Genomic DNA, 14720 nt, shown 5'->3' with positions numbered 1-14720 from the left:
GGTTCAGACTTGCATAACATTTTTATAAAGTTTACGGTGGAACAATAAGGCTTTGGGCAAACTTCAAGACAGTCATAACTATAAGCACTTGAGTCAGATCCAAGCAAGTGCTAGTGACTAATGTTGAAGCATTCAGTCACACTCTGCATTTGCTTAAACTCAGCTGTTTCATTTTAAGTGCACATTGACCACTTCAGGTGATAATCATACAGCCTTTCAAATAAAAATGTGCCATGCAATTTAATACTGTTAATGGTGGCTTTCTCAAATGACTGGGCAAGGGGTTTGATTATTTAGTAATGTGCACTTCAGGTTGCAGCATAAAGATCCTAAAGGGTACTGAACAACAAATGCCAACTGTTCCTAGAAACTAAATCTGAAGCTGCAAAGACCTTTGCTAATGCTTTCAAGTTCTCTTGTGATGCGTTTCACCCTAATTTAACAGCAGCCCTAGTATATAGGATCTGGTGCCAGGGTTAGTGTTTGAATTTGTTCTAATGTTGCACACCAGTTTTGTCCCTTTTTTAACTATACATTTGTATGAAGGCCCACAGGTCATTGAGAATATTCCATACTCCCTACCAGAATGGTTTGAACACTCAATTGCATTCACCAAGCAGAATTTTAACCTGGATCTTTTTGGGCTTTGATTACAATCAGCACCAGAATTATCTGCAAATGCTGTCATCAAACTGTTACATCTAAAGCATTGGAAAATATTGAATGACTATTATATTTCACCCTTCAACTAGCTTCCATAAAATTTATGAACTGATCTTTGTAGTTCTTTAGCAAAATGGTCTGGAAATTCTGGCTGAGGTATCTGTATGGAAATATTGTCTTGAAGCCTAATGGTAATTTTAATCTTATGTAGCATGTAAGTAATGTATTTTTCCTATTCAACATTAAAATGGTACATTTTAATTTTTTGTCCTCATTAGTAGTATTTTTAACTCCAATCAACTTGATTGGAATCAACCCTCCAGATCTGTAAAGGGTAGAGAAATGGAGAAATTATTGACTGACTTAAACTATTCAGCTTTTCAATGTTTTGAAGGCTATAATACTTGCTTTGTGACTTGCAACTAATTTTCAAACAAAAGTGGTCAAATTTTAAGTAGCATTTGATTGCTGTTTGGAGTGGGGAAAGAAATGCATTCACTAGCTTCATGGTATCCAGAATGGTTATATGCAGTTTAATTCTGATACTTTTGTTCAAAACCAATACTTCTACAGGAAGATCTGGAAATTATCCATTAACTGTACAGTAGTAATGCAACTGGGCTGGGTTTTTTGGGCTTAGTCTAAGCTTTCACCCAGTAGTCAAATGAGGTAGCAGAATAGTGTGGCTATTAGTGCCCAGTATTCCTAGATGTTAATTTGTACTGTTCTAGCTACAGCATTTATTTAAGACAATTCAGATAATAGATATCTATGCTCTGGCTTTCAAATTTCAATTCTGTTGCATAAATCTAAAAATGTCAGGTGAGTGACAGAACAATACATTACTAATCATCTCAAAGATCTGTTTCGCAGGTGTTTGAGTTTGAATGAACTTAATATGCAATAGACCCACACTTCTCTCTCCCTGGAATAAACTAGCATCTGGGATTTATCACCCATCACTTGGCCCAATAATAAAATAATTACTATTGGCTCTTTTTTAAAAAAACTATAGAACCTGGCTGAAGTCAGTCTTGCTCCTGGTCTTGGATCTATTCAACTATCAGCTTGAGGGTGGGGGGGTGGGGGGGGGGGTGGGGGGGGGGGGGGGGGGTGTGGGGGGTGTGGGTGGGTGGGGGTGGGGGGGGGGTGTGGGGGGGGGGGGTGGGGGGGGGTGGGGGTGGGGGGGGGGGTGTGGGTGGGTGGGGGTGGGGGGGGGTGTGGGGGGGGGGGGGTGGGGGGGGGGTGGGGGGGGGGGGTGGGGGTGGGTGGGGGGGGGGGGGGTGGGGGTGGGGGGGGGGGGGGGGGGGGGGGGGGGGTGGGGGTGGGTGGGGGGGGGGGGGTGGGGGGGGGGGGGGGGGTGGGGGGGGGTGGGGGGGGGGGGTGGGTGGGGGTGGGGGGGGGGGGTGGGGGTGGGGGGGGGGTGGGGGGGGGAGAAACAGTACGGCTTCACTATTACAGTGAAATAGACAGGTCCATTTTAATGGACTCTTAATTACTAGCAATCGGCTTCCAATACCAGTGACATCTCATTCAGGTTTGATGAAACCAATATTAACACTATCTTAATATTATCTTTCCCTTTTTTCTGTATGTGATTTGACATTTGAATTCAATATCTGCATTTACTCTTCCCAGTTTTGACCATGCTTCATCATGATTGATAAAGGGATTTACACAGCTTGATGAAGCTACAGACGGTTAAAATGCAACCCTTTGCAATGGTATTGGTGATTTGTCACAATCTGTTTCCTCTCACTCTTTGACTAATATTTAAATGTTGTTTTTATCCCTGGAGTTGTGCTAATCATTATCCTTCAATCAAGATCATGTAAACCAATTATCTTGTTATCATCCTGCTATTTGCAGGAACTTGCTGTGACTGAGTTGTTTCCCACATTGCTGTGGGGACCACACTCTCAAAGGACTTCATTGGCTGTAAAGAGCTTTGAGTGTTGAGTTCCACTTGTCATAAAGTAGTGTACAACTGCATATTTTCATGATTTATTCAGTCTTCTACAGTGTCTTGACTGCCATCACCTGTTCTCACCCATATAACCTGTGAAGTAAAATAAACCAATTGAGCTATTGCAGTACAATCTTTAGTAACTAAAGATCAGTGCTTATCAGACCTAAGACTCTGGCTGCAAGCTGAATGTGCATAAAGGAAATAAGCATCAGTGGTCTAGAAATACTGATCATTATTGAGCATTAATGCCCTTTCCCTACATTTTGTTTTCATACTGCACTGCTCTTCAGGTAAACATGTTCAATTTACTCCTGGTGATCTGTATTGAGGTTTTTCAGCCCCTGTGTCTGGGAACAGTGACTTCAGTTTACAAAAGCAGCCTGCAGAGTGAAATGAGTTCAAACTCTTTGTAGAAAGGAAATCCTGCGGCAGAGTCATGACATCACATTTCATGCCTATCAGTCTGTGCCCTCCTAAACCATTACCTGGTTTAGCATTGATCAGTGTTTGAGTAAAGTTAAACTTATTCTAGTTTCTGATGCAAGGTACTATGCAGCGTGCTATGTTGCGACTCTGTACTGTCTGTCCTTACACTGCTTTTTTCCTTATTGCGGAATGTGGGTAACACTGGTTGGGCCTGTTTGTCCATCATGGACTTCCCTTCAGAAGATGGTGCTGAGCCATCTTGAGCCACTGCTGTCTGTTTGGGCCAAGGGCAGTTACTCACTCCTCACCTCTTTAGTTCAGCTGCTTTTATCCATGCTTGACTCAGTTGTAATGATGGCAGGAGTTGTTTCAACAAACAGGCTATCGCTGTGTAAGTGCTCTTTAATGACCCCCTTCTGTCACTTCACTGATCATGGAGAATAGGGCAGTAATTGGTTGGATTTGGATTTGTTCTGCTTTGTGTGGACAAAACATACCAGGGTAACCTTCCTCATTGAGTAGCTGTGGTCGATTATTCTTTAAAGAATGTTTGACCCATTAAAAAGCCTGATTTACAGCAGACCTGTCACTGGAGGGATCAGGGTGGCACAGAGGAGCGAGTGGACATGACAGATGTTGCTTTCCAGGCTTTGGCTCTCATGGGCATGGGATTTCCTTCCCCTACATTCTCCCTAAGTAGCCTGGGTCAGGGGGCAATGTTTGAACCAAGCCCCTACTTGATAAAACCATGTCCGCAAAGCGGTGAGGTGAGGTTTACTTGAAACTTACACCTATGGAAGTAACTCTGGGATTTAGGTACTGTTGTTTATGGAGAGGAGCAGCAGTGACCTCGGGGTCCTCAATCACTCAACTCTCAATTTGGAGGAGAAAGTGCTGAGTGTTCCTTGTGATTTTGTGACGGATTGCTGGGGTACCTCTGGCTGTCTGCAGACTGGGGCTCTCAGCTGGACATCAATGAGGAGCAGGTGAATGGCCTGGCCCATGTTTCTAACAGAGCCTGTACTCTTTTATCATGCTGCTTTGTGTGGGATGTTGATGCTTCAATTAGCTGCTGTGTTTTTAGATTAGATTCCCTACAGTGTAGAAATAGGCCACACCGACCCTCCGAAGAGTAACCCACCCAGACCCATTTCCCTATTACCTACGGGCAATTTAGCATCGCCAATCCACCTGACCTGCATATCTTTGGACTGTGGGAGGAAACTGGAGCATCCAGAGGAAACCCACGCAGACACGGGGAGAATGTGCAAACTCCACACAGTCACCTGAGACTGGCATTGAACCTGGGATAATAGATAATAGGTGCGGGAGTAGGCCATTCTGCCCTTCGCGCCGACACCACCATTCAATTTGATCATGGCTGATCATCCTTAATCAGTATTCTGTTCCTGCCTTATCTCCATAACCCTTGATTCCACTATCCTTGAGAGCTCTATCCAACTCTTTCTTAAATGAACCCAGAGACTGGGCCTCCACTGCCCTCTGGGGCAGCGCATTCCACACACCCACCACTCTCTGGGTGAAGAAGTTTCTCCTCATCTCTGTCCTAAATGGTTTACCCCGTATTTTTAAACTGTGTCGTCTGGTTCGGCACTCCCCTGTCAGCGGAAACATGTTTCCTGCTTGGTGCTGTGAGGCAGCAGTGCTAACCACTCAGCAACCATGCTGTTTTACTAATTTACTGCAGTGACAACAAATCAAAGTATTTATCTGCCTGCATTATCGCTTTGGAATGTCCTGAGATCATGAAGGTGAGGCAAGTTTGATTTTTCTCATTTTTCCTCCATTTCCCCTCACTTTTTTCTCTCTCTCTCTGATAGGAACAGAAGGAAGACGTTTAACTCCCTTGGCCTTGTTTTATCGTTCAGTAATGATGTGGAGGGTGGACAAAGTCAGAAATCACACAACACCAGGTTATAGTCAAACAGGTTTACTTGAGATCACAAGCATTCTGAGCATAGCTCCTTCAGGTGACTAAAAAGGGCAGTGCTGCGAAAGCTTGTGATTTTAAATAAACCTGTTGGTTTATAACCTGGTGTCATGTGACTCCTGACATAATTCAGTGAGATCAGGAACAGAACTCTATTAATTCTAGATTTCTCGCTGGCCAAATTAACCGTTCAAACTGAAAACAAAATATGTGACAAATCACAGCCGTTCAGGCAGCATCCACGGACAGAGAGCAAACTGTCTGACCTGCTGAGATTTCAAAGTATTTTATGTTTTCAGTACAGATTCCAGCATCTGCAGTAATTTGCTTATCCATTTAAACTTCATGGCCTGGCTCCAACTTTTAGACATTGTCCCCAGTCCTGGCAGAAGGGCCTGTTTCCACACTGTAAGTAATCTAATACTTTCTTTGGTAATCTAATACCTCCTAACCCCTTATACTATAGTTTTGACTCATCATTGGGAATTTTCCTGGAGATTTGACTGGTAAAGTTTTGTAACATGAACTTTAATCTAGAATCCCTACAGTCCAGAAGCAGGCCATTCGGCCCATCGTGTCCATGCTGACCCTCCAAAGAGCATCCTACCCAGGCTCGACTCATCCCCGGGTAACCCTGTGTTTCCCATGGCTAACCCATCTCATCTGCACGACCCTGGAAACTACGGGCACGTTAGCGTTTTCAATCCACCTATCCTGTACATCTTTGGACTGTAGGAGGAAACAGGAGCAACTGGCGGAAACCCATGCAGAATCGGGGAGAATGTGCAAACTTCACACAGACAGTCACCTGAGGCTGGAATCGAATCTGGATCCCTGGCGCTGTGAGGCAGCAGCGCTGACCACTGTGCCGCCCAAATTAAGTTTCATCATGTGAAACTTGAATGATGATTTTGGGTCCCAAACAGTAGATTTGAGTGCTGTAGTGTATTCTGGAATTTCCTTCAGCTGTTGACAGAGAGGGTCATGTGGAAACAGCACAATAAACTACAGCAAACCTGAAGCAAGCAAATCCATCAATAGGATTAAGTCGCAGGCAAAGAGTCGAGACAAGGAGAGGGGAAGAAGCCCATTCACCATGTTCACCCGAATGGCCAGAATGATAAATCTTTTCAGAAACCTCCCTGCAGTGAGATCAAAGAAACAAATCAATGTTTTGATGGCTGTTTTCAGTGAGTAATGACTGGCCAGTCATTGCACATGAATGATGAGGACTATCGCGCTGAGCTATCCAAAATCCTCAGATTGCTTTTGCCTGAGATCAAAGGAAGATACAGTGGCCATTGATATGGAGAGGTTAGCAACTCTCCCTTGGATCCTAATCCACGGGATTTAAAGACCAGCTATTCCATTAGCTTGTATAAAATTTTTGAAGCTGTCCCAGACATTTTGATTATCCGTGCACAAGATTTCCCAAAACCTTCATTTTCCCAGCTTTTCCACTTTCAAAAAATCTATTTGGGAGGTGGGCATTGCTGGCAAGGCCAGTGTTTGTTGTTCACCCCTATCTACCCTTGAGCTGAGTGATGTGCCATGAAATTTCAGAGGGCAGCTGGGAGTCAACTGGGTATCGTTGCATGGCTGGAGTCACACATCGGCCAGACCAGCTAAGGAAGGCAGATTTATTTTCCTGAGGCACATTGATGGGTCAAATTGGTTTTGATGGCAATCAACGATAGTTTTCATAATTACTCCTAATTGAGACTGGTTCTGATTTTATTAAGTTAATTTAAAATGCACCACCTAGCAATGGTGGGTTTTGAACCTAGGTTCCCAGTGTATTTACCTCGGGGTTGCTAGTCTAATGCCATTACTGCAATTGCCCCTTCCTTGTCCAAACATGTTGAAAAACAGGAAGATCTTGCTTTTATATAAAATCTCATATGATTTCAGGACACACCAAAGACAATGATATACTTTTGAAGCACAGTCAGTAATTTTGATACATAGGAATCAGACTAATAGTTGCAGGCCAACCCGCCACTGAGGTCAAGGTCAGCTAGCATAGCCACATCTGCAGCAAAACGATCAGGGCACTCTTTATAAATGATGAAAAACTTCACGAGCACAAAGTTACAAATCAGACCACACCATGTTATCATCCAACAGGTTGATTTAGAAGTGCAAGCTTTCAGATCTCTGCTCCTTCGTCAGGTAGCTAGTGGGATAGGATCATAGGACACAGAATTTATAGTAAGAAATCAAAGTGTCATACAACTGATGCGATGTTGTTAAGTCTTTAATTACTTAGAATAGGTGGCAGGTTTTGAGTGATTAATATGTAAATCCCAGAATTTCTTTCATGTCAAGTTTCATCTCAGCGCAGACATTGCATTAAAGGTGTAAGGTCTGTCTGTTTCCCAACATTAAGTCAGACTGATTGTATTTTCAAAGTAAGAATTTATACAATGTCACATGGACTGACTGCCTGTAAACTGTTTACTCTTTGAACACAATAGAATGTATCTGCAAATGCAAATTTATCCCAAAGACTTATACACGTGTGTCTGTATGAATGTGACGGAGTGTGCGAATGAGTGTGGTTGTATGTGTGTGTCAGAGAGTGCATGTATAGGAGAGAAGGTCTGTGTGAGTGTGTGCATGTGTGTGTGGGTGTAAGAGTGTATAGTGTAGTGGGCCCACCTATGGTGTGACATGGACCCAAGATCTCGGTTGAGGCTGCCCTCATGGGAACCGAACTGTGTCCTATGATCCCACCCCGCTAGCTACCTGACAAAGGAACTGCGCTCCAAAAGCTTGTACTTCCAAATAAACCTGTTGGATGATAACCTGTGTTGTGCGATTTTTAACTTTGTTGACCCCAGTCCAACACCGGCACCTCTACGTCTTAATTAGTACAGAGAATGCAAAACCTTCTCCTTTTGCACTGGACATGCAATGATTACAAAGCACCACCAGATGGCAGTAGACCTCCATTGGCCAAGCACACACACGTTGCAGTGATTTACTGCAGTGAATCATTGCTCACAGCAGAGTGATCCAGTTCAAGTTTAGTCTTTGAAACATTGGTGATATCAAAGTGAAGCCTTGTCTCTTAAAAATTCATTCGTTGATAATATGACTTGATACTGACTGTGAATTATTCCCCTCTCATTCCTTTCGTTGCATCCTTAACAAACCAGCATTCAATTATTTATAGTGCTGGCAAACTGTCCTCATATTAATTTGTGTGCATGGCAGTTTCAATAATTTTAGCCCCTTCACAACTGACCAGCTAGAAGATCAAAGTGCTTTTCAATTGAAGTAAAATATCAGTTCCCTTTTTTGAAGGTTTAAACGATGATGCACATGAGGGGCGTACTGTAAATTATGAAGAGACTATTGCAGTTAGACTCTGTTCCTTTGATTCAGAATTATAAAATCCACTCACGCCATTGTACAAGATGCTATGTGCAGTTTTACTGTTTCAAGTCAAGACTACATTGGTGTTTGTTAATGGAAAGGGGGTGCCTTCTAATCTCATCCCACTAAGATTAACTTGAAGTTCAAAAAGAAATTCGGCATTTTTCAGAATTTCAGGTTGTCCCAAAGTGCTTTCCAATCAATGAAGTATTGACAGGTGCCATCACTGTTTTAATGTAGGAATGAACAGTAACCTGGGAACAAGTAGATACTTGTGTGTTGCTGAAAAAAAGACGCACGCTGTCTCAGCTTTCCATCACATTATGATCAGGACAATATCATACACAGCCAAAACTCAATGAGAACCACAACGTATACAGCATGTGCATCCTTCCCTTAAACAGTGTCAACCATTGTTTCCTTTGGGATTTGGGCATATGATATTGTCCTGATAAATACAACATGAAAAGCTTAGACAGCAAGTATCATTTAGTCAGAGTCCTGTACAACCAAGTGTCTAAAGAATCAGTCAATGGGTTTTGGTGATATTAGTGGGGAGATTAATATGATTCAGAACACCGAGAGGATCCTCAGACACTTCTCCATGTTAATGTCAAGGGATCTTTACTATTCCCCTGAGAGACTAGGCAGCACCTCAGTTGAACATTGCATCTCAAAGACTTTGATTTGATTTATTTATTGTCTGGTGCACTTTGTTAAATAAAAAATGAGTAGTGCTGTATTATGTGGCTAACCTCCAGCACCATGTTAAAACACAGAAAAGAAACCAAAACGTACAATATAAATGCAGAAAAAAGAAGTGTCCAACTTCACAGTTCTTCTTGTAAAGTGCTCAGGCCTGGGCAATTGGCCCGATGGCCAGGTACAAGTCTCTATCAACGCTGGAACAAAAGCATCCCATTCCTCAGTGCCATCCCACCTTCACCAATGCCCTCACCCAGTATGAGTCCTCTGGGTATCGCCTTCACCTCTGACGCAGCTCTGAAAGACAGCAGCTCTGACAATGCAGCACTCCCTTAGTTCTGCACTGGTGTACCAAACTAAAGTTTTGGGCTTAGGTTTCTGGAATGGGTCTTGAACCGCAAATGTTTGAATCAAAGATGAGAGTACTAGCTGCGGGTGAAGTATGGTCGATGTTCAGAGCCATCAGGATGTCAATAAGCCTTGCTTCCGTTGAGGAATCAATCAACCCAAAGATGAGGAAGTTGGATTGTTATTCCGCAGTCAGCTGTAATGACCTGGAATATCCTGCCGGAAAGGGGAGTGGAAATAGATTCAATAACAACTTTCCAATAGAAATTGGTAAAATACTTCAAAAGGACACAAAAGGAAATGCAGGGGTATGGGGCAAGACAATTGCAGTAGGACAAACTGGTGATCTCTTTCAAAGAACTCGCGCAAACATGATACTTGCTGCATTGTTCTTTAACCCTGTGGTTCATGCCACATTTCACATACTGTATTGCAAAAGGTTAAAAAATACGAGCTATGAGAATAAACTTCGGCATAAAGACAGAGCGATGTAAAGACATAAATAAAGAGTGATGTAAAGATAGAGCAAGACAAAGACAGAGATATAAAGGTGGAGTAGGTGGAGTGATATAAAGGTGCACTCTGAATCCTGCTTTGCTATATGAGAGTGCTTTGGAGTTGGGTGAAAACAGGGACTTTCAACTCGTACGTTAGAAAGGCTAAATGGTAATTAAGATTAATTTTTAAGCTTCATTAGTTCTTTAGTAACTGAAAGCTGCTCTGTTAAACTGGGTTAGGTTTCGTTGCATTTCTGAAATAGGAGACACTCTCAGGTGAAGCTGGTTAACTGAATAACTGGTTTGATCCAGTTCAGAAGTGTTGCTTTCGGGTCTAAGAAAAAGGAGTGACCCTTCGTGCTGATGGCTGCACAGCGATATAAGAAAACGGTGGGGGGGGGGAGTAGGTGAGACAGACAGTAGATGAAGTTAGAAGTCTCAGTCTCAGTCTATCGGTGACACAGTTCTCTCAGTCTCAGGCCTAACAGAAACTGCTAATTGGTAAGTGATATTTCCTGACAGTTTTTATAAGTATAAAATATTAGTTCAAATAGAGTTAGGTACATGTGATTATAATAGAAGTGTTTGAAACTGAGGAAGATCCCTAGCCTAATTAAATTCTCCTAAAGGTGGTAACTAGTTAAATCTAGAGAGCAGATCTCTGAGCTGTGGTGGGCTGCTCTTGGGAAAGTAGGGACGGTGTCCCTGACAACTGTGTGTGCAGGAAGCATGTCCAACTGGAGCTGTGGCTCACTGCTTGTTGGGGCTGGTGCTGTGGGTGGCTCACTGTGGAGTATCCACAGTGATGAGAATGTTTCGCGAGGTGGTCACACTGCTGGTGAGGACACAGGCAGAAAGGGAATGGCTGACCGTCAGGCAAAGTCCGAGGCTCAGGAAGGAAGTGTGGGCCAATCCCCCTCTCAAACAGGCTGCTTTGGATATTGATGGGGAGGGGGTGGGGGTGGGAGAGGGAATGGCCTCATGGGAAGAGCAGCAATGGCCAAGTGCATGGCACTGTGGGTAACTTTGCTGTGCAGAAAGGGAGGAAACTGATTGGCAGGGCCATAATGATAGGGATTCAATACTAAGGGTACAGACTGGCACTTCTGTGGCAGCAGATGTGAATCCAGGATGGTACGTTGTCTCCCTGGTGTCAGGGTCAGGGATGGAGTGGCAGGAAGGTAGCCTGCCAGTGGTTGTGGTACACAGAGATACCAATGGCACAAGTAAACAAAGGGATAGGGACCTGAAAACTGAATATAGGAATTCAGGGTGTCAATTAAAATGCAGACCTCGAAGGTAGTCATCTCAGGATTACTCCCAATGCCACGTGCTGGTGACATCAGGAAACAGAGGTTAGATCAGATGAAAGTGTGGCTGGGAAAACTATGTACCAGGGAAGGGTTTGGATTCTTCAGGCATTGGGACTGTTTCTGGGGAAGCTGTGACCTGTACAAGCCTGATGAGTTGTAGCTAGATAGAGCTAGGGCAAATCTCCCCATGGGGACTCTTGTTGGTTCCATTGGTGATGGGTTTAAACTAGTATGGCAGAGGGAGAGAAACCAAAGTGTAGGCTTAACTGGGTCAGATTCTGATCTGGTAATGGGAGGTTAGTGAAGTAGTCAGTGACTTGGAAAGAAAACAGAAACAAGGGTTTAAAAGTGTCCAGCAAAGGTTGACCATGTTGATGTGAGACATGTTACAAACAAGACAGATGAACTAAGATAGGCACATGACAGGACGTTGCTATAACAGAAACCGAGCTAAAGGCTAGGCAAAGGGAAGGTGACGGCCTAGTGGTATTATCGCTAGATTGTTAAACCAGAGACCCAGGTGATACGCTAAGGACCTGGGCTTGATCCCTGTAAGGGCAGATGGTAAGATTTGTATTTTAAATCTGGAAATAGGAGTCTCGTGATGACTGTGAAACAATTGTCAGGGAAAAAAAACATCTGGATCACTAATGTACTTTAGGGAAGGACATTGCCACCCATAACTGGTCTTGCCTACATGTGACTCAATGTGGTTGACTCTTAACTACCTTTGGGCATTTAGGGATAGGCAATAAATGCTGGTCTAGCCAATGATGCCTTCACCCTGTGAATTAATGCCAGTAGGCTATCACCTACCCTGTAAAGGTGAAGACATTTGAGAAACAGCAGCAATAGATTAGATTCCCTACAGTGTGGAAACAGGCCTTTTGGCCCAACCAGTCCATAACCCACCCAGACCCATTTCCCTCTGACTAATGCACCTAACACTGTGGGCAATTTAGCATGGCCATTTCACCTGACCTGCACATCGTTGGACGGTGGGAGGAAAGCAGAGCAAACCCACACAGACACAGGGAGAATGTGTAAACTCTATGCAGACAGTCACCTGAGGCTGGAATCAAACCTGGGACCCTGGGGCTGTGAGGCAGCAGTGCTAACCACTGAGCCACCAGGCTGCCCCAAATATGGCAGTGCTATTTCCCCATGGAAAACACTGATGAAAATTCCATCATCTGCTTTTATTGCCTGAAACCTTCATGGCCTGCAGTGATTTTTTGACAAGACCAGACACTGTCCTAAAAGAGCTGTCCACAGATTGAGGCGGATCTGGGGAACACATACAGAAGTGTCCGAATGGAATACACTGAAATTACCATTACATCGAAAAACAGTGAAATCAGACAATAAAGCCACCATCAAGGGATTTGCATCTCCTGTTTGATTCACACTAGATTATTTAGTTCACATATTTGGGAGATGAATGGTTGCCCATGGAGTATTCTGCAGAAAAAGATAATAGAGCTACAACAAGGAGTATTCCATGACAATTCCAAGATGCTACAAATTTCACTGTCACTGAAAACAGCAGCTAAACAACCGGGAATTCCGGTTTCACTCTTTCAACTCCAGGATTCGAAATATTTTAAACTGCATCTCCTTTTACCGTCCTTTTTGTGCTGCACACCCTCTGCATTCTTCTTAAACTTATTACCTGCGTTTGTGCATGTGTTTGAAGTGACATTTTATTATCTTATTTTTGGGATCGGAAGGTAATAAAATGCTCTCACTATCACTCATGGGGAGTTTAGAAGTGGCCCCTTTGTTTTAATCAGTTTAATGATGCTTTAAAACATTTGTTGCAACTGACTGAGAGGGGACAAAATGGAGGAAGGGTGATTCTCTCTCCTCATCTAGTTGTAACTTGATACAAAGCAATGGGTTTTATGACAAACCAAGCTCCTGGATGTTGTGAATGGACCTCATAGTGGATCCACATTAGTGGTAATATAGTTTAGACTACTGTACAAGTTAAACCTAAACTGGAACAACCACATTGAAAAGTCCCTGTACTTTGGAAAGTTGCCATGGAGGAGCCTATCGATCTAGGTTGTGGCAAAGGGAGGATTTATTCCTAAATCTAATTCTTCCTCGGTGGCATGTTTTCATGGAGCAGAGAGTTGGCTTCCTGTCTCAGCCAACATTCATCCCTCATCCAATGCTATCTGAGTCAATTAATTGATCCTTCAGTTATTTATTCTTAGTGAGAAGTATACAGCTTGCACTGTGCACGCCACAACTCCCTAGAAATGGAGTGAATGCTAGTATTTTATTAGCAACAGGAAGCTTTGAAAAACAGAGCGAATGCTATACATGCACCTTAAATCATTCATTTGTATTATAGTTCATCGCCTTGCAATACCCTGAACTTTCGCACGTCACAACTGCTGATAAAGTTGTAATTGCAGCTTCAAATGATTAATCTACCCTCCCCCTTCTAGTTCTCTCTTTCTGAAGGCAGGGTTTACTTTGGGACAAACATTCCTGGGTTGAAGAGTGTGTTCCTGGAAAAGCACAGCCGGTCAGGCAGCATCCGAGGAGCAGGAGAGTTGACATTTCAGGCTTAAGCCCTTCGTCAATCCTCACCCTCTTCATCCTTTGTCTTCATATATTCATTCATGGGATAAGGGCATTGCTGACTAGGCCAGCATTTATTGTTTGAGCGAGAGGGATAGGTTGAGGCTACTTTCCCTGGAGCATCAGAGCCTGAGGGGTGACCTTATCGAGGTTTATAAAATCATGAAGGGCATCAAAAGGGTAAAAAGACAAGATCTTTTCCCCAGGGCAGGGGAGTCCAAAACTAGAGGCATAGGTTTAAGGTGAGAGGGGAAAGATTTAAAAGGAACCTAAGGGGCAACTTTTTCATACAGAGGGTGGTGCGTGCCAGCGGAAGTGGTGGAGGCTGGTACAATTGTAGCATTTAAAAGGCATCTGGATGGGTATATGAATAGGAAGGGTTTAGAAGGATACGGGTCAAATGCTGGCAAATGGGACTAGATTAATTGAGAATATCTGGTCGGCATGGACAAGTTGGACTGAAGGGTCTGTTTCCGTGCTGTACAGCTCTATGACTCCACATTGCTGTGGGTCTGGAATCACGTGTAGGCCTTACTCGGTAAGGATGAGAGACAACCAAACTGCAGATGCTAGAATCCAAAGTAGGCTAGCAGGAGGCTGGAAGAACACAGCAAGCCAGGCAGCATCAAGAGGTGGAGGAGTCAACGTTTCAGGGGAAAAAACTGCTTCAGGACTGGGTAAACATGGCAGTTTCTTTCCTTAAAGGGAATTAGTGAACCAGATGGGTTTTTCCTGACAATCAATTCATGGTCATCATTAGATTCTTAATTCCAATAGTTACTAAATTCAATTACCATCATCTGCTGTGCCAGGATTTAAACCCAGGTCCACCAGAATATTACTTGGGTCTCTGGACTAGCAGTCTATTAATA

General features: G+C 43.5%; 1 protein-coding gene across 1 annotated transcript in view; it reads right to left on the bottom strand.

The window, feature by feature from the left end:
- ap5b1 (adaptor related protein complex 5 subunit beta 1) overlaps positions 1–14720 on the bottom strand; it is a 173918-nt gene that overhangs the window by 57554 nt on the left and 101644 nt on the right. The gene's annotated exons all lie outside the window — the stretch shown is intronic.

The sequence above is a fragment of the Chiloscyllium punctatum genome, chromosome 16, assembly GCF_047496795.1.
Source record: "Chiloscyllium punctatum isolate Juve2018m chromosome 16, sChiPun1.3, whole genome shotgun sequence".
Lineage (NCBI taxonomy): Eukaryota > Metazoa > Chordata > Chondrichthyes > Orectolobiformes > Hemiscylliidae > Chiloscyllium > Chiloscyllium punctatum.
This window is presented reverse-complemented; position numbering and strand designations above follow the sequence as displayed.